Below are 21,387 nucleotides of genomic sequence, written 5' to 3'. Positions count from 1 at the left end.
AACTAAAGCTGCTTCATTGCTGCTGTATTTTTCACTTGACTGCCACATGTGGTTCCAAGGGACCAGTCCATCAAGTACCAAGAGGGGATGGACACACACACACACACACACACACACACACACACACACACACAGAGAGAGAGAGAGAGAGAGAGAGAGAGAGTGAGAGAGAGAGAGAGAGAGAGAGAGAGAGAGACTGTTTCCCTTTCTCCAAGCACCTTCTTTGTGTTCTATGTGAATTGCAATGGAAAACAAAATAGGCAAAATCCTTGTTCAGTGATAGCTGAGCTCTCTCTCAATCTTTTTGGTTTTTATTATTGTTTGCTTTGTATGGCAGCTTAGGAAAGACCCTCTGGAATATTGCAGTGTGACAGCTTCAATAAAACTTCTCCCTTAATGGCTTCTGAATTCTGAGACAAGCCCTGCTATATCTGCCAATGACAGAAGGAACACTTACTTCGCATAATCAATTAATCATGGTTTTGCAAGCTGTACGTGAATTTTCTTGTTGGTTCAAAGCATGGCAACTGATGGAGACAGATTAAAATTAGGAAGAAACAGGAATTAGTGGTTCTGTCCATTCATTAGAGGGAGGCTGGGGAACAATCAGTAAAGGCTAGAATCAGATTCAGGAGACTGTCACCATTTTGAAAGCTTAATTATCTACAAAGGCAGTAATATTCATTCATTCATTTGTCCTAGCACTCATTATTTAATAGTTACTTAACATTTATACCTCACTTTTCACCACTTAGGCCTTCAAGGCAGCATACAAATATGCCTGAATTAAGTCCTTTGCAGTGTCAGCAAAGGCAAGCTTCCCAATGTAGATCTTCCCTAAAGGAACAGAGTATCTTGCCCTATGCCTGAAGTCTACCCAGCATCTGGTTGTCTTGCCCTTGGGAGCAGGGCAAAGAAAAAGGCGAGGGGAAAATGGCAGCGGTGGTACAGAATGTGGTGAAGCTCCTTGGCGAACAATATTATAAGGACACGATGGAGCAGTGCCACAACTACAGTGCCCGACTGTGCGCTGAGAGAAGTATTTGATCACCATTTCTGGACTCGCAGACTGGAGTGACACAGAGTAACTGCTACATATGGATGGAGAAGCGGCGCAGGGAGCCAGGTTTGGCATCTGGCCAGCTCTATTCCTACCCAGCTTGGCGCGGGTGGGAAAAATGTCGCGCTCACCCTCCTGAGGATCCAAGGCTTTCCTTCCTTTCCATTAAACCAGACACTGAGCAGACCCTCAAGAAAGAGGTTGTGATCTTTCAGGATGGCAGCAGCCTGGAGGCCCTTTTGAGGACGGACTCTCATGAAGAGTGCAGTCTGCCCGACCCTCATACTGATGAAGACAGCCTTGGCGAGATTCCTGTTGCCAGTAGCCACACAAGGGAAATGAACCTGGAACCTGATGATTTATTAGATGATGAGGACTATGAAGAAGACATGCCAAAATGCCGAGGTAAAGGCAATGTCAAGGGCAAAGGAGTTGGGAGTGCCCAGAAAAAGCTGGATGTAGCCATTTTGGGAGACAATCGTATGCCTCAACCTATGGGAAGTGTTACAAGAACCATCCTGGGCTGAGTTACCACTATGTGCACTCCCACCTACTGAGGAAGAGGGGGAAGACAAGTAAGACTTGCAGCCCCCCACACCTGTATCACAGAAGTCTGAAGAGCAGAAATCCAAGAAAGGTCTGGATGGTTTGGCCTTGCCCAACAATTACTGCGACTTTTGCCTTGGAGACTCCCAAGATCAAGAAGAGAATGGGGCAACCTGGTTTCATATTCTGACTGTGGGTGATCAGGGCACCCTTCATGAGTGGCTCCCTGTCTGTCGAATGCTCTCTCCAGGGAAGTTCACCTGCTGCCTTCATTATACACCTTTAGGCACCTGGTAGCATATGAGTGGCCAATACGTTCCTTTTTAACAGTTACCTAGTGAGCTTTGTGGCTGTGTAGGGATTTTAACGTGGAACACCCCCGCCCCATCCTTGTCCATAACTTTTACTGTGGCTCTCAGACAGTACAGTCCTCATGAACAGAAGCAGCAGCATTTGTGTTGTTGATTTCTTACAGTATGTGATATATGCTGGTTGTCTTCTGGGACCATTAAGACCCCAGTTGGGGCACTGTATTAAATACCAAATGGCTGGCAAGCCATTTGGGATTAGTTAACTTTAACGGAATATTAATATGCGGAGGTGGCAGACCTTACTATATGTATGAGGGTGTAAGTCCTAATTAACTCAGTGGGACACGCTTCTATGTAAAAAGGGATAGGAATATGCTGACAGTCATTGAATTCCTTTTATTTCCTGTTCTGTGTATCATTGTTTAGTTGTATATGCAAAAGCAGTTGTCTATAATGATGCTCTAAGGTCTGAATAATAAAAATAAAACTGTGCCCTTCTCAGTTTTTCCAGTGAGACTATCATGCTCCCTCCTGTAACTGCTTCGAGCTGCATCCTAATTTTTAGTAAAGGGAGCCATCGAGGGAATGTTTGCATTTCTTCAGTGATCCATCTGTCATTTCCAGTCACTGGCTTGGAAAAGAAATCCTTTTAGACTGTTCTGCTGCATTTTCCCCAACACCAGCTTCTAGCAACCTGGCAATCAAACCAGTTCAGATGTGACATGATGACACTATATATGCTCTCCAATTGTGCTACCTCACTGTGCACCTTAGCTGCTGGCATACATGGAATTTGTCCTTTGTACTGCTGTTGTGTGTATCCTCTTCCATCCCATTCCTGATAAAATGTGCTTTTCTTTTCTTTTCTTTTCTTTTCTTTTCTTTTCTTCTGTTTGCAATGCCTGCTCCTGCAGCCCATAACTCCGTGGTAGAGCATCTATTTTGCAGGCAAAAGATCCCAGGTTCAATCCCCAGAACCTCCAGATAGGTCTGGGTCAAAGACTCCTGCCTAAAACCCTGGAGAGCCACTGCCAGTCAGTGTAGACAATGCTGAAAGAGATTGCCTGATTATCTTACTCAGTATGTGGCAGCATCCTATTTTCACACACACACACCACTCATAAAATATCAAGGTGGTGTAAAACAGTTTCTACAAATGCAATAAAACAGAAGATACATAAAACTATACAAAATGATTATAAAAATGATTGGCTCATGTTGGGGAGGGGGAAAAAGTGGAATAGGTCTGTCAGCATAAAAGAAAAAAGTCTTCTAGAAATGTCAGTAGCAAGGATGCCTTCTGAATCTCTGCTGTAAAAGTGTTCCACAGCATGGGGCTGGTGACACAAAGTGTCCCACTTCTAGTTGAAGCCCGTCAGGCTTGGGGAACAACCAATGATGCTCCTCCAGATGATCCCCATGATGAGACTGGGATGTAAGGGGTAGTAATACAAGAACCTTAATGTGTGGTAGCATGTGGGGAGCCAATACAGACATTTTAGCAGAGCTGTCCTGTTCTGACAACCACCTGCCTCATCAGCAGCCTATTCTGGTCCAGCTCTTGCACATCCACCCCTGATTAGATCTTATGGGGAAGCAAAGCTGTATGTCAAGTGTGTACTGATGATACTGTGCTCCAGAACTCCTCATGATTGCTCCCAGTTGCTTCATGCAGATGTTAAATAGTAATGGGGACAAAATAGTGTCCTGTATTTCCATGCGCTCTGGCACTTGTCACGGTCCTCCGTGCGCCAGTAGCTGTTGAGTCATGCTGGCCACATGACCCAGAAAGTTGTAGGTGGACAAACACCGGCTCCCTTGGCCTGAAATGAGATGAGCACCGCACCTCATAGTTGCCTTTGACTGGACTTAACCATCCAGGGATCCTTTACTCAGCCATGCAGGTAAGAGTTATGCCACCATAATATGGTGCATCCAATACCTATCCCACACATTTGATCTAGGAGTATATAGTCAGTAGCATCAAAAGCCATTGAGATGGTCCCTCTCTTAATAAAGGTCATCTCACAGGGTAACCAAGGCTGATTCAGTCTCCAAACCAGGCCTGAACCGAGACTGAAGTTGGTCTTATGTTCCGTGTCAAACTGGTGTTATTGGATATAGCTGTACTAATCTGAAAAAGCATGGGCTTTTCACTGGTGACATCCAGGATGGAAAAAAATGGTTTAGGCTCTAATTTGATCCTCAGCTAGCAAAGACATTCTGGTAATGATCAGCTAAAATATGTTCCGGGCTTCACAGACCCTTTGATTAATGGGCATGCTGTCAAAAATAACCCCCATTTTCTACCTTAATGCTGAAAAGTGAAGCAAGTAAAAGGGATGAAACCCTGCCATGAAATGTTTTTAAAACAGAATTTTCCACGCAAAACATGTATTACTTTTTTTTTAGAGCATGCCTTGAGCAAAGAATGGCCTAGTTTTGCTTTTGTGTTTTTTTAAATCCTTCTGATTTTCCTGCTGCAGCTCTGTACAACAAATGATGCTGTCGTGTACCAGGGCAATTTTGAGGAACTGTAAAAATGAGAAGATTGTTTTGTTTTCTTTGTAGAAATATGCTTGATCCCAGTTAGATCTTTTAGCCAATCAATACAGAGTTTAATCGTTTTAGTCTTGTCACAAGTTACTTCATTTTTAATTAACAGGGGCCAGTGTGAAATGGACTAGGACTGGAGAGACCCATGCCGAACTCCTCACTCATCCACAAATCTCCCTGGGTAACCCTGGGGAAGTCACTGTCTTAGTCTAACCCACCTCACATGGTTGTTTTGAGAAGAAAAATGGGAGTGGGGGAGAGAACCATGTGTGTAGTGTTGAGCTCATTGGTCAGAAGGTGAGAGAAATGAAAAATCTAATATATTTTGGGTAGAGGTAGCCTGTACAGGTCAGCCAGCCAGAAGAATTACATGGGTCCATGGGAGTGACGGCATATCAAGGGACAGAATTGCCTGGACTACAGGACACCAGTTTTCCTATTCCTGGCTTTCATCAATTAATTTTGTTTTCCAAGGTCCAATGCAATCGCCATGGAGTATTTCTTCTTGCTGACGGACCTGCATAGGCTACCTCTACTCAAAATACATTGTAATGGTTGTTGGAAAGACAGCCTTTGCAGGCTTGAAATTCTGGCTTAAAAGGCAAGGATATCTGGGGAATCCTTTTATATCTACAGGATGAGATGCAACATAACACAAGCAGGAGTTCACTCATGCAGTGGGGTTACTCCTCCCTCCCCTCTTCTCTACAGAAGCCTGCACCCCAAAGATTTTTTGCAGAGAGTTGTGGGACTCTTTGGAGCACATTTGGGGGAGTGCAGAGGGGGACTGGAGGAAAGAATAAGATAAACTGAAAATCCTGTAACACGTGTGGATTTCCATTGCACAAACAGGTGGAGTTAACCAGATGTCACCCTCTGTCTCTAAGTGTAAAGAAAGCCTCTAATAATGGACTGTGGGTGCACATGCAAATTAATGACATGATGACTGCAACCAATGTGAATGAGCCATTGTGGATATCAAACCTTAGCTAGAACTTTCACCTCAAGTTTAACTCTTTCCCATGGAGTCAGTTCACACATTCAGCTCCCAGGGATCACATGTAGGGAACCAGCCCTATGCTGCTATTGTATTTTGTTGCAAATGAAAAGACGTTTAGTTGGAGTTCTAGTAATTCCACTTAGCACTATGAGGTAATGCAACTTAGAAATGGTACAGTTATAAACAGATGATGGGTTTCATTCAGATTTTCTATCTCTTAAAGCGTTTAATTCTGTCTCAGCCTAATACTAAGCAACATCTTGTCTGCTTGCTTGGAAATTTAGTGATGGCTCTTATTTCCCCTGACAAGTCAGAGAGCTAGCTTGATGGCTATTGGCTGGCTTTTCTGTTTGCTGGTAGGATTTGTACTGCAGCCTTACCTCCTGAATTAATGGCAGACTGTTCTATTATGATGCCCTGAATAACCATGGTGCCACTTGTCAAGGAGATAACGTTTGATGCTCAGGAGTGCAGACTTAGAAGGGAGGAAGATGAGCAGCATCATTGTTAATTCTTTAATACGTGAAACTACTTAGCCAGCCACAGTTAGATCAAAGCCGCCCTTGAACAGATTGTGGTTTCAGGATAGAGGATCCTGGAAGTGGTTTGGATGGCTACATTATAGCTGGTAGCCCCGGGATGAAAAAAAATAGTGTGTGAAATTGTCTCTAGGTTCAAATAGCCTTTGTTTTCAGTTCGGAACGAATTTCCTTGTGTATTTGTGTAACTATCTTTTTATACGTACTTTGAGACATCGAAAAGAAGCTGAAGCTTGTTTGTCTGCAATGACTAATTGTCCTATCAGCAAACTTATTGAGAGGGTTGGTAGCAATCACTAATTTGTTTACAGGGCAATCCTAGAAGTAACTGGATTCAATGAGACTCACTTTCAGGTAAGTGTATGTAGACCTGCTGCTACATATACTTACAAACTGTGTATAAGCCACCGCAGTGCCAAGACTAGGCCTCCAGGATGGTTTATAATGTAAGTGAAATAATCAATAAAGGATAATACAAATAGTAGTATCAGCTGCGTATCAGTTCACCAAAAGTTTGGATAAATAGGAAAGTTTTAAATTGGCATCTAAAAGATAACAGTGTAAAAGACTGACAAATCCATATTTGTGCTTCTATACAAGTGTTATATGTATAAGGGTTGTACAAACAATGCAAAATGTGGCAGTATTAAAATGCACCTGTTCAGAAGAATATTCTATTCTCACAATAATCAGCATTCTGTGCCCACTGAGCATGTTCAGTCCTCATTTGGATGTTTTGGGGATTCCCTCCAATTAGTTTTTTTTAAAAAAAATGAAAGGCTTTTATTTTTTGTACATTTACGAACTTTGGGTTCCCCCAGAACATGCTGACATCTTCCTCTTGTGCATGGATTGTGCTGTTTTGACTAAATAAGGATCGGCCTTTGACTAGATCACTGTTATGGATATGATATTTGCAATGTATTGGGAAAACAGAGGCATCCTGTTCCATTGAGTCTCTCTTGTGCTGCATCTGAATAAGATGGATTCACACAGCATGCTCACTCACTGTAAGGCCATTTTTCTGTGGCAAAGAGCCATTTGAAACCTGGCTTTTGGATGGGTTTGTCAGGTCTTATTTTACTGATAGTTACTGCAATCCTGGCTTGACGTAGTATGAATTGTCTGGGGAAGGAAATGCTATAAAGGAATATTGCACCAGTACAATTGTTGGTTTAATATTCTCTTCCTTTATAGATTTGCCTTTGCATGCATATTTGTGTGCCTGTATTTCATATTGTTTTAATGATTTACTTAAACAGCAGTTTTATATTATTGTTGTTTGAATAGAGCAATCTCAGCACCTAAATATTCTTTATAAACATGTGTGACTCACAGCTGTCAGATTAAAGGATTTTGAGGTCTGGGTTTCAAATGTTTACTGCTTTCTGAAATTAGACTGCATGGTTCAGCAAAGTATATTCCCTCTTATATAGCCAGCTATTGTTCCACTGAAAAGTCAAGCCTTTTACAAGGGACTGGGATTTAGTAAAGTGCTGTGGCGGTCAAGTGATAAAAGGTATGTCACATAGAATGTATGGGTAGCACATGGTAGTATCATTCATTCCTCAGCTTATGCTGTAAAAAAACACATTGGTGGAGAAGACTGAATGCTTTTTTTCTATTTAGAGAATTCCCCAGTGGCACATTTTACCTGGGTTTTGAGATGGCTCATTAATAACTTTTAGTAAATGAGAAGAGGCAGTTAAAAAAAGATGCCAAGATACCGAATAGGTTTATTCGTTTGAAACTTTGTACACACCAAATGTTAAATGGCTAATATAGAATAATGTTGCTTTCCCATTACTGTACTTCGATCAGCTCCTATTGGCATCTGGTAGTAAAAGAACAGGGACTGGGAACCCGTGACCCTCCAAATGTTGTTGCACTTTGATTATCATCATTCCTGACCTTTGTCATGCTGGCTGGCATAGGTTCCCTTCCTCCGATTAATTTTTTTTCTCAGTAGTGGCAGCCCAGTTCTGAAGAATGTGTTGTACACTTTCAAGAGACAGGTGAGAACAGTGTTGTTGTGCAGTTGTCCTTCCAAAGTAGCTGTGGTTTTTAATAGGTATTTATTTTTTGAATTACAGCACTTTTATTCATTAAATGCCTTTGTGACCCACCTTTCTTCCTAAGCATGAGTAAAGCGACCATAGGTCTACTTTACAGAAGTGACCCCTCTCATTGAAGGGATCCTCTGTTTGAATGACTGTCTGGTCCAAGACCAATTAAAACAAAACAAAACTGGAAGAAGCAGGGTCAGCCCAGGATGTTCTGCCACCTGATGCAGAAGACAAGATGGTGATCCCATTCCCCAGAAAAAAGTCAATGTGGGCAACGAAATAGCGTCCTCCACAGAAACTGAGGGAAGCAGGGTAGTTTGGAGAACTAGGTACAAGACAGGCTGCATGGTCCACAAATCTCAGTCCTCAAATAGAGGGGGATGCTAACCCCTTCCCAACACCTGCTGCCTGAGGTGGTTGCCTCACTTTGCCTAATGATAAGAAGGGAGAGAAGGGGTTTGGAAGTTGCCCATCAACAGGCTGAGCTGGTATACAGATCACTTGTTTACAGCCTTCACAGCTATGCACTGTATTTCTGTTTAAATTATAACAGTTATTTCTAAATTAGAATATGCTTCCACCCCCTTAAATCTGTGTCTTCGTTTTTGGTACTGTGAAAGTCTCCACCTCCAATATACTCAGGGAAAGGATACAATTTAAGATACAACAAAGACCTCCAGTTTTTGTTTTTCTCCCACTCTTCACTCAAAAATTACAAGTCCTACTACTTATGTCTGGAATGCATTATATGTGTTGGGTTGTACAGAAAAGTAGCTCTGTTGCTAAGGAATCACAGCAGCCACAATACAGCAATGTGTTACAGCATGAAAAGGGCTGGTTTCTATGGATTCTGGCAAACAGCATGTAGTGGGAATTCCCTTTGGATACACATTACATTAATCTTTCCATCTCACATCAGAATTGTAGTAAATTAATTTATGTTCCAATATCGCGGCTTGGCTGTGGAGCACTCTGAATGAACAGTTGTAAACACAAATGAAACAAATGGGTCTCCTGTGAGCTTTAGTTGCCATTTTTTCCTGTTGTCTCAGCAAAGCAATTGTGGAACACTCAAATTATTTTCAAATTTCCTTACAAATGTGCTGTTCGGGATTCTAGACATTTGGCCTCCTTCTTTCCTCACACAGCTGCACCAAAGAAAGAGGCACATGTTTTTCACTGTATGCCTCTAAGTGCCAAGCGTATGGCTGGCATTTGTTAACACAGGAATAAAAGCAGACCTAATGTAGTCTGTGGCAATACTAACCAAGACAGGGAGTGTACAGCATGGGTTATAAGAGCAACTTTTGTACTTGTTCTCTTTGTTTGTGGCTGTTAACATTTGTGTTACAGACTGGTGCTCCACAGTAGTCTCTGTGATGTGGAGGTTGTACTCACAGAATTGGAAGCGAGACAGCAGCTGCAGCTGACAGAGGTGGCGGGCATTTTAATTTCCCACAATGTGCTAATATAGCTTCACTCCACGACATTATGGGAAATATAAATGGTAGCTCCCCAGAACTAGCCTGGATGCTAATGACAGGGTTTGGGTAACACCAGTCCTAAGTATGGTATTTGCTGTTACCAGCATTCCAACAGCTCCTCCTCCCAGTCTGCTCCCTCTGACTACTCATCATTGTCTCACCACCAGTCCCCTGGCTCTGAGCCTTCTTCCCCTGGGGGTTGCCTTGGGGGTTCCCCTAAGGGTTGCCTCCTCTGCATCCAGCTAGTCCATGACATAGCCTCAGGGTGAGTTATCATTATTATTGTTGTCACGATTGGTGTTCAGCCAAGTAGATAAATCCTCTGTTTACTTGATCAAGGACATTTCTGCCCACATAATGAAACGAGAACTAACATGACGTAAGCCCCACTGTTTTCAGTGGACCCTACCAGTCCAAACCTATATGTGTTTACTGTGGTACCTTTGGTTACATACTTAATTCGTTCCGGTGGTCCATTCTTAACCTGAAACTGTTCTTAACCTGAAGCACCACTTTAGCTAATAGGGCCTCCCGCTGCTGCCATGCCGTTGGGACACAATTTCTGTTCTCATCCTGAAGCAAAGTTCTTAACCCAAGGTACTGCTTCTGGGTTAGCGGAGTCTGTAACCTGAAGTGTATGTAACCTGAAGCGTATGTAACCCGAGGTACCACTGTATTCAGAAGTAAGTAACACTGAGTTTACTTTTAGATAACTAGATATAGGGTTGTAGCCCTATTCCCAGGAACATATACTTCCAATTGTAGCTTAAAATTATTTAATTTCTGGTGGGAAAAAATGTGTCTTTTGGCCTTGTTCAGTTCACATAAGGGACAGTAAACATCACATGCTGTCTCAGAGAGGGGAGGGTGGGAAGAAAGACATTTTAAGAAGAAAGGAGACCATTCCTCGCCCACCCCTGGGGCCTGGAATAAGATGTTAAATCTGAAATCCTCCTGAAGGTTGAAAATCTACTTGTGCTCTAGACACATGAATTGATACAGAAACAGCTGGGCACAGCTTAGTGAGCAGTTGTCAATAGCATGAAATTTATTATTATAATTGGCTGTAGATGACATTGCTGGAAGGGTCACCTGTAAAAGCAAGGAGTGAATTAACCAGGAGCTTTTTTAAAAATCCAGGTCTATGAGGTCAGAGTTTAAGTAATGCTGAGAGAGTCTTATATTAGCAAGCTTTGGGTTCTAAACAACCAAGCAAGACTAGATTGGGGCAATGCAGTTCTGAAGTTATACTGACCAAGGGGACGACCACTTACGCAAACAGAGAACGATGGAGACAATTTGAAGAGGCGTCTAAAGATGGATGTGAGATGCTGCTGCTGAAGAAGACTGCTTTAATCCAAATAGATTTTCTTTCGGTCATTTTAAAAGTAATACTACATTCATGAATTTTATGTGAGCATGGATTTGTAGAGGTCACATTTTTAAGTTATTGTTTAGCATGACATCATCCACTGAAGATAAGTGGATTGTATGCAAAACTTTATAAGTAAAACATGACCATCAGAAGTGATGCTAAAGGATGATCTGAAATTAGAGTAGTATAGGACAACTAGGGCAATGTAATTGGTTTGACTCTATCACATTTATGGAAGACTATAAACTCCAGATTTTATTAGGAATTCAGTTCAGTTCACATTTAAAGGTGAGCCTATATATTTTGCACTTTATAAACAATACGCAAACTGAAACACAACCATCCTTTGAAATTCACACTTCTCTGAATTTTGCAGTGCAGTTCCCCTGCCGGGTAATGTGCATGAAAATGTGTATACTAGGGTAAGGTGTGCACAGAAATGCATATGTAAGTGAAAGTAGCATATGAAAATTAATTACATTACAGGAAAGTGTCAGAAATTTGTAGATTTCACCCCTCCCTAGCTTTGGTTTAACTTTTTGCTTTTTCACAGTAGTTCTCCTGGGATATCTGAGGAGGAAAGGGTTTTTGTGCGCATACAACTTGCTGAAAGGAGGTCGCATGACCCTAGGATAATTTCTTGATCATCTTTGATAATGTTTTTGTACGATCCTTTCTGATAAATGGTTGGCATCTACTTGGGGTTATTCCTGTTGTTGCCATGGAGACTTCTGTACACAGCTGCAATTTGGAAGGGGGATCCTGTGGTTCAGTTATTTTTGTTGCACTGGAGATGCTGCAGCAGGAACATATTCCTCCTCCCAGCTGTTCATTAATTTCATCCATGTGCATACCTTCAATTTTCTCAGTCCATTACATGTGTGCCATCTAGAAAGACCTCATGCCGGATAAATCAGTTAATCTCTGAACTGCCACCACCCTATTGTGCTCTTGCATTATATGCTAATTTTAAAAACATGGTTTTTAAAACTAGCTGTATGTGTTCCTAGAGTTGAACTGCAGAATGAATATACATCTTTAATTCTGTAATGACAGACTAATCTCAAAAATACAGAAGTGTGTCTTCGATGTAGGAACAAATCAAAGAATAATTTTTACTACCACAGGAAGGAAGTTGATATATACATACCACAGGATAAGGCAACCTTATCTGGCTAACCATGTCAAGACCACTATCAGACTGGAGATGGGGTGGGCTTTGGTAATATGGTGTCCTGAGTGAGGACAAAATTTGGCACCCCACCAACTTTTAATAGGTACCCATATAAATATAGGTTTATGGAAGAAGAAGAAGAAGAAGAAGAAGAAGAAGAAGAAGAAGAAGAAGAAGAATTTGTACCCCCTCGGCTGAGCTCCCTTTGCCGGGGGACCGCCCTCACTGCTCTAAATCCCACGCTGGTCTGGAGTCATCCACAAATGTACAGGATGAATAGATAGGAAGGTCACATATTTCCTAGCACAATAGCAACATACTTTTGCAGCTCTTCAAGCCTGCTTCCTTCTAATTAGTTCCAAATGCTCAAGTTCTTTATCTTTCACTGGTGACATTCAAAACTCTCTCTCCCTCTCTCCCTACACACGTGCAAAAAGAGAGCAAATGTTGGTCTTAGCATCAGGCTGGCACCAGGTAGGTGTGAGCTGACCTTGAGGGCTCATTTGAATTGCTTATTAATGAGCAGTGCACCAGTAAGAAAAATATCAGAGCACTATGGTCAGACTATTGTTTATTTCTTGTATGCCTGTTGGTACCTAACAATAAAGCAACAATTAAACATTACCTTAGCCAGTGTTTGAAACTCCCATTGTTCTAGGCACATTTTGCAACAGGGGATTTCATTAGCGTGAGCAGTTTCTGAGCTCTGAGCACAGTACTGCGCGTAAGATTTCAGATTAAAACTGCAGAGTGGAAGGAAAGGAGGACCTTTTTCTGCTTCCCTACTTCCAGTTACTCTCTGAAGACTGGAGAAGAGATCCTCTTAAGAATATTAGGGGGGGTGGGTAGGGGAAGGACTAGACCATATGAAAAATGAACACAATATTTTAGCTGCAGTTCATTCATTTTCAGCTTTGTATTCTTGTTATTTAAAAAAATCATGCCTAGACATTCTGTTGTGCCCATAACCTAGGTTAAAGGTGCCATTTAGCTCCTAGCTTTCATATATCGGTTTGTAACACCGACATTAGCTACTAAGCAAGGTTTTGTAGTAAAATCCAGCCAACTGGCATGAAGCAGTGGGGAGAACTGAGATGCATCCTGACATCCTGTTTGGCACCATTGCTGTTGCCTTTGTTTTTGCAGGACAGCTACTGCAAGGAATAATTTCTCTAATGGACATATTCTCTGCCAGGGGCTTGAGTCCATGTTATGTATGTCAGCCATTTTAATTAAGAGACTGGAATTAAATCTTCTCAGTAATTAACCTTCCTTTACAGTTGCACCACTTTTTACTTTCCCTTTGATGTGAGAAAGGAATAATAGCTCGATATGCAGAAAAATCAATACCCTTTCCTTTACATATATTTCTTCTCCCTGCCCCACCCCAGCTCCAGCAGTTCACATCTGATAAAGGTGATGTGCTTCTGCCAAGAAAGCAAACTCTCTAGGTTCCTTTCCACATAAGAAGCCAGATGGGTGAATTGGTTCCTGAGCTATGGGGGAGCTTGTTGTTGTTTAGTCGTTTAGTCGTGTCCGACTCTTCGAGACCCCATGGACCAGAGCACGCCAAGCACTTCTGTCTCCCACTGCCTCCCGCAATTTAGTCAAACTCATGCTGGTAGCTTCAAGAACACTATCCAACCATGTCATCCTCTGTCGTCTCCTTCTCCTTGTGACCTCCATCTTTCCCAACATCAGGGTCTTTTCCAGCGAGTCTTCTCTTCTCATGACGTGGCCAAAGTATTGGAGCCTCAGCTTCACGATCAGTCCTTCCAGTGAACACTCAGGGCTGATTTCCTTCAGAATGGATAGGTTTGATCTTCTTGCAGTCCACGGGACTCTCAAGAGTCTCCTCCAGCACCATAATTCAAAAGCATCAATTCTTCAATTTTTAAGATGCTGTCTTTAAGATGGGGGAGCTAGTTGTCAGGGTTTCAGGGAGAGAAGAGCAGATGGGGGAGGAGACAGAGAGCGAGGGGGAAGAATCCCAGAGAGATGAGGAGGAGGATGACGATGACCAAAGGTCGTCCATGAGTTTGTCCAGTGAGTCAGAAGACTCCCAGAAGGGAGCCCCCCTGGTCAGACCAAAGGGGGACCAAGGGGGAAGCAGGGAGGAACAGGGGAGCGAAGGGAGAAGCCTCAGTAGGAGTAGGACACAGGAGCCAGCTTCTCAGCCGGAACGGAGTGAAGGGGGTGGAGTTACCAGGGTGTCAGAGGGAGCAGAGCGTGAAGGAGACAGGGGGAGAAAATCGGAGCAGGACGCTCAGCCGGAAGGGGTGGAGAGTAGCACCGGGAGCAGTGTAGCGGTCGAGAGAAAGGTCAGAAGCAACGTACGCGCGCCAAGTTCAAATGTAGAGGCGCGCGGAAGTGAGGAGAGCCCTGGGGAGGAGCCCGGCCCCAAAGCGAGAAGGAGGGGGGCGGAGGCGTCAGAGGATTCAGCCTTGGGCGAGTCCCGGCGAGGGGGAACCCAGGGGGGCAGAAAGACCCTGCGGAAAAGGAAGGAGAGGAAGAGGTGGTCCAGCACAAGCCTCTTAAATTGGTGCCGAGGCGGGACAGATTCAGAGGGTACTTCAGCGATCTAACGGTACAGACGTAGAGTCACAAAGATGGAATGTAAACGCAACCATGATCTTCAATAAAGACTTTCTGTAAATAAACCGGATTGGAATTGGGTCTCTTGTGAGCTGGGACCAGACGGGTGGCTCTGACACTAGTGATGAGCAAACTCTGCTTCACTGCTCTGTTTAGAATTGGCCCATCTCAGATAAATTATTTTTGTTGCCATGCAAGTTGATTGATGTCATCAGGAGTATGAGGGCTCCAGAGATCTCTCTGATACCAACCATACTGTGAGCTCTTCTTTGTCACCCCGTTCCCTTCCCCTTCTTTCCCCACTTACCTGGCAGCACCAATTCCTGCCAGGGGCTGTGCTCCATCCAAAGCCCAGCAGCAGCTTACTGGGTGGGGCACCATATCAGCTTCCTGGCAGATGGGTTGCTGCTCCTTACTGGGAGGGAGAGAGGGTGGTGGAGGCAGTAGGGAGGTCAGCACAGTGCAGATCCCTCCCCATCTCCTCCTCCTCCTTGGCTTCTAGGGCTTTCTTTCTTGGCAATGACCACACAAGGGCTATAGCACACCAAGTACATCTGATTCAACCTTTCACTCACAAACACAGAGCGCCATGTTAGATACAAGGAAGCTGACTTATACCACTGGTCCATCTAGCTCTGTATGGGCTATACTAACTTCATTTATTTAGTAGCAACCAGGGCCTTGCAGAACCAGGCAGAGGCCTGGGCCAGGTAGATAATGTGCCCCCCCTTTTTTTACCCTGGGGATAACTGAAGTCTTATAAATAAGTAAGTATATAAATAATTTTCACTAAAGTTATGCTGACAAATAATTTTATTTTAAGGCTACGGAACTGATCTGTAAAAATATATAACGTGATTTTTTTAATAATGTATTATAATTTTAAATACATTTTACAATAAATACTTTATTCATTTTAAAATGTATTATACAATTTTTAATAGTTCAATAATGTATTTAAAAAATATTTTTAAGTAGACAAATTTGACTTATTAAATTATTAAACTTCTCTGTCTTCTTATTCTACTCTTAAAAAAGATGTATGCTTGTGAGAAAGCCACTATTGGTCATAAGCCACTATTTCTTTAAAAAACATGGTTTACACCAAATATTATCCTCATTGAGCTATATGTACTCCTCGGGTGTAAGTAATATTCCTGGCCTAGTCAACAAAATTTTAAACAAATGGCCACATCTTCATCAATTTTCCATCATTTTCCAAAAAAAATTAGCGATAAGAAAGCCAACATATTTATCTTTAAGGTACGTGTGGTTTTAATTTTTGGCAAACAAGATTTCAAACAAAAACTAACCAACTTTTAGCAGCATGAGAAACATGGTCCACCATCACGTTTGTGGCGCGCTGGCTGCTGGAGCCTTGGTCGCCTCCACCCACCCAGCGCCCGTTCCGCGTTCCTCTGCGGAGCCAATCGCAGGCCCTACCCCAGGGAAGCTTTTCTCTTGCGCTGCCATCCATGGTCGCAGGGAATCTGCCACCGCTGCATTTGCGCCTCCATGTTCACCCCAGTGAATCCCCTGCGATTGTGAATATGGTGACCAAGGCCCTCTTTGGAATCTGAGGCCCGGGCCAAGTGGCCCATATGGGCCTGGTAGCAACCACCAAAACAGCTTAGATTCCTTCAACAGTTAATTGTGATGTTGGATGGTTGAGCACGCATTTCCCTGGTGAAATAGGATTCTCATCCCTATTATATGTTTTTCATGGTAAAAGGTAAACTACATAACAACAACCAATTAGCAGCATTTCCTCACTTGGCATCTCATAGGTATATTATAGCCATGGATAACTAAATATGGAGGCAGAATTAACTGTGCTTTATAATTGGGTTGGTTTTTGTTTACTTGCATAATGCAAAGTAAACTCTTTGTGCAATGAAGCTAGAAGTGTGAGGAGGAAAACGACATTTTAACTTATGTGGGATAACCGTTATTTTTGTAGCCTTCCCCACATCTATAGTGCTTTTAAGTTACCTCGTTCATTACTGGCTTTTATGGTACGATATTGTTCAAGCGTTAATGACTTGAATGAAGACGTCTTTCATCTGCAATCAAAGGTTGGCAATTCTGCACGTTTCCATTTTTGTCTTGCTTGTTACCATTTGGGGATGGTTAGCAGGATCAATCTCTTAAGCACAGCGATTCTAGTACAATGGAATGGTTACCTGAAATAGCATCTCCATAGCTAATTCTGCTATAAGTCAACCTGACACTAAAGTAGCAAAGACCACAAAAAGGAAAGGTAATAAATAAGACATTGAACAAATGCTAATTGGGCTCTTTTTGTTTTATTTTTACTGCTAGATGTGTCTGACTCTGGATCATGGAGCTAAATTACTGTGAATGTTCAAACTATGAAAGTTAGTGATTTAATTTCTACAGCCCACCAATTAGGGACTATGCTGGTGGTGAAAATAGCATATCATTGGAGGAGTTGCTTGCAGACATGGGTATGTTAGTCTAGGTGCATTCAAGAATGTGTTTATTAATAGAAATTCACATTAAAGTACTGAAGAATTTTCATGAGGATTTTTTAAAAATGTGCAGAAATATGGAGAACTGAATTTAAGACTGGAAAAATGAGAAACCAAAAGTACTGAAATTGACAGATCCTTCAATCCCCAGTGATGACTCATCTGTTGTCTCCACACAGAGGCAGCTAGTGAGCGCACTGTAGGATTGCAGCCTAGCACATATTATTAGTTCTGAGATTCTTGAGTAAATGTAGTACACACTACTGTAGAGCTAGTTTCAAGTATTCATTATACCAACAAGATATTTTCAGACACAGCAGTGATTTGCAGAGAACCTTTAAACTGGGAAGTAGTCCTTCATCCTCAATGCAGCTTGTTGAAGCTAAAGTTCATTCTTAATTTACAACATTTCGTACTCACATTTTGTCGTCATTTTATCCTACTTAGTTTAAGCATTACTAAGCCACCCCACTTTACCCTTTCTTAGCATTGTTTCCACAGCAATCAATGCCCAATAAAAAGTTTTCTTTCTTTGGAATTTCACTGTGTGCTCTCTTTAACTTAATTTTGTCTCTAAATCCCACTACTTCTCCATCCAATATTTGCCCTCCTATCTTCACAATTTAGCCCTCAGTTTCCTAAACCCAGTCTTCCATCCTCTTGATCCTATTTGCCTTTGAGCTTCCTGTTGTTTGTCAACAGCTTTTCATAATGGAATAAAACAAATGCAATATTTCATAGACGCTTTACTCCAAACCCTCCATATCACAGGACGGAATCCAGAGGGCTGCTAGGGGTGTCTGCAGGGGGGTGCTGGAATTGACAGTTTCACAACAGCTGTTGCATGGAGGCATCAATCCTATATGGTGCTGCTTTGCAAGTGGCTTTTCTGTAGGAGCACCTTGCACTATGCAGGATTGATGCAAGGAGGCATCAATCCTGTGATGTGCTGCTTCAGGAATGGCGTGTCAGGCAAGAAGGAGAGTCGGAAAAGTCTCCTAGGAAGACAAAAGTGGCAGTCAGGTTGCGTCTTGGCGTGGGTTTTCCTGCTTAATGCCTGCCTTTTCTTCCTGCCTATTCCCTGCCCCCTGACACCCCCAAATCATCCTGGGCCATGCAGTCTGTCCTACAGCAATCAGTGGCTGTCCTTTAACCCACCTCAACCCTTTAATCCCTTCAAATACACCCAGTTTGGCTTGGGACTCAGCCAAATCTGGTGCACAGCCCCAATTAATATGATGTTGTTGTTGTTGTTCTTGTTAATATCCCACCTTTCCCCCCGACTGGGACTCAAGGTGGCCTACACAAAGTAAAACAACAGATGAAAGGCATAACGCTAAAAACAAATAAAAGGTGATAGTTTAATTAAAGTAAGAGAATTAAACCAATGTAAAAACAAATCTGTTAATATGCAGGTTGTAAAAACAGCACAGCACTATTAAAAGTCCTTTTCTTAAAACAAAAGTCATTTCTCAAAAGCCCGTTGGAATGAAACAGTCTTCAGCTGCTGAAAGAAGCATGAGAAGAAGGAAGCCAGTCTGGCATCTCTAGAAAGGTCCAGCATAACCAGCAGGGACACAGTCTCCCTGTCCAATTCGCAATGTAAGTCATCCACCAAGGTGGTCAAAGCCATCCCTGCCCCACAACCAGGCTGAAACAGGATTGAACTGGATCTAGATAATCCATCTGTCTATCTATCCATTATCTATCTATCTATCTATCTATCTATCTATCTATCTATCTAATCTATCTATTTTGTATACCACCCTTCATCTGAAGATCACAGGGTGGTTCACAATGTAAAAATTCAGAAACCCTGGGAGCTGAGATGCCACTACACATTCTAGTACCTTGCCCAGAAATTAAATGTTGGAGACTGGACGATAATTATCCAGTAAGGTGGGATTCAGAGAGGGCTTTTCAGTAGAGGTCTTATAACTGCCCCATTTATTTATATGCATTGTTGTATGTAACTGTAAATGTTGTATGCTAGTTACTTTAGGTAACCTGGAAGGCATATGTGTAAAGTATGCATATAATAGGATATTTATAGTGTGCATAAGATGCATAATTGTTAGTGGTTTTAGTGGAACTGATAAAAATAAAATTTTATTATTTGTGAGATCAGAGGGCAAGATGGGAATTAGAAAGAATGCATGCAGATAAGATCAACTTTGAGATTTTCAGAAAATTCCATCCCTACCAGAAAAACATCACTGTTTTCAAATAGTTCAAGAGCCTATTACATAAGCTCATTTGCAACCGTTCTCTCATCACAATTTCAATGTTTAATTTCTTTGTCATCTATTATATCAGGTCTCTCAAAATCATGGACTGTTGTCCTTATTTCTCCCTGAAGGGGAAATCTTGCTTTGTCTGTAGCTGTTCAATTCCCCTCCTCCTCTACCACCAGCCAGATATGTTGTTATGTTAAGCAGTCGAGCATTTCTACATGGTTTCTCTCAGCTCAGGCATCCCCAGATAACACAAATGGACAGCGCTGTACATCAATCTTAAGCACAACAAACAAGCCAAGAAAATGTCGTGGTGAATTTGGAGCTTGGTAGATTGGTTTTTAATTGAGTTTATTTTAAAAGAATGAAAAACCAAAGTGTATCTCCCCCTCCCCCTCTCTCACACACACTTACACACTTCAAATCCTTACGCTATACTGCTAATGCAATGGGAGCAGGTGGCTGATACATACATAATATGGTTGTGTCTACTAATACTCTAATTCAGAATCTCTTGAGGGGATTAATATCTAGACTCGTCAAAATGATATATTGTCAAAATCTGATTGGCAGCATCTCAGTTCATCTCCCCAAAGAAATTGTGTTATCTTTTTTGCCAATCTTCTTCCTTTGTATTGTGTTTCCTTCCCACCTAGAAAACTTTAAAATCATTTGACGTACACATCTCTAGTTAATCAGGAACTCAAATAATATAACTTATTTTAAGGCTATAAGGTCAAGCCTCAAGATTTAACTAGCTTTTTAGGGTGCCTTTATGGTACAGTACTTTTGGTTCTCTACAGATAAAGGAAATCCAGCACTGAATGGTTATTGCTGAATGGACGCAACCCACCAGTCAATCTTCTATGCTCTTGACCATCTCCCATTCATGTTAATTGGACTAATGGAGAGAACATATTAGTGGATTGTGTCCTTTGTGTGTGTTGTTTGTTTGTTTCTTTGTTTTTACATGAGATTTTTGTGGTATCTGGTGACATTTCCCCCTTGATAAATGTTCCAGGTATTATCCAATGTTAGTCATACTTAGAGTTGTTGGCCTCTGTATCTTATTCAATCTAATTTAAACAGATCTTAGTCAAGGAGTTGTAGTTTTGTAGGTGAAGTAGGAACAAAGAAGTCCCATAATCTTTTAATATCTGCAGTCCCCTACATCAAGGATGGGGAGCCTGCAGACCTCTACGTATTGAAAGACAACAACTCCCACCATCTCTTACAATTGACTATGATTGTAAGGGACTGAGGGTAGTTGTAGTTCAACAACAACTGGAGGACCTATGGTTCCCGGTCACTGTCCTATATCTTTAGGGCATATGAAAATTGAACATCATCTTGTCATGGAAATGCAGAATTTAGGAAGGCTTTACCTTGTGGTTTTTATGTCTGTTATCCTGGTGTTATAGGCATCAGAGGTATCCAGAAACAATGTTGGCAACCCTAAGAGATGCCCTTACCATCAGGTTTCTTCCCACCAGCTTTATCCCTTCAATCACGTGCCTTTCTATAGTACACTACCCCCACAGTTCCGCTTTATACCTCTCATTCTGTGGCTAGTTATTCTCCATAATCCATTCTGTTCTGTAAACACAGGTACAATCCACCAATTGACTTTCTAAACAGAAAAAAATCATTCACATGTAGCATTAACTGTGCCCCTTAGCTCAGATAGCACAGAATTGACCTCAGTTGGTAGGCACCAGCTGAGCTTTCAACTTCAGAAATGATAATAATCTATTAATGGGCCACAGAGTTTGTTGTAGGTGGATCTAACCTGCTCTGTCAGGGGTGGGCAACCTATGGACCTCCAGATTTTGCTGGACTACAGATCCCATAATCCCATAAACCATTGGCTGTGCTGTCTGGGGCTGATGGAAGTTGGAGTTCAACAACATCTGCAGGACCATAGGTTCCCCATGAGAACTGCAAAATGAGAAATG

At 42.1% G+C, this 21,387-nt stretch overlaps 1 protein-coding gene and 1 pseudogene across 4 annotated transcripts in view; both read left to right on the top strand.

Annotated features, from left to right (window-relative positions):
• TMEM108 (transmembrane protein 108) overlaps positions 1-21,387 on the top strand; it is a 181,766-nt gene that overhangs the window by 50,425 nt on the left and 109,954 nt on the right. The gene's annotated exons all lie outside the window — the stretch shown is intronic.
• LOC309380841 (zinc finger protein ubi-d4 pseudogene) lies at positions 786-4,457 on the top strand (annotated as a pseudogene). The gene is made up of 2 exons: positions 786-1,798; positions 4,404-4,457. The product of its transcript is annotated as a zinc finger protein ubi-d4 pseudogene (transcript).

The sequence above is a fragment of the Podarcis melisellensis genome (genome assembly GCF_964234715.1).
Source record: "Podarcis melisellensis genome assembly, chromosome: 12".
Lineage (NCBI taxonomy): Eukaryota > Metazoa > Chordata > Lepidosauria > Squamata > Lacertidae > Podarcis > Podarcis melisellensis.
The sequence above is the reverse complement of the archived record's forward strand: the minus strand, read 5'-3'. Positions and strand labels throughout refer to the sequence as shown.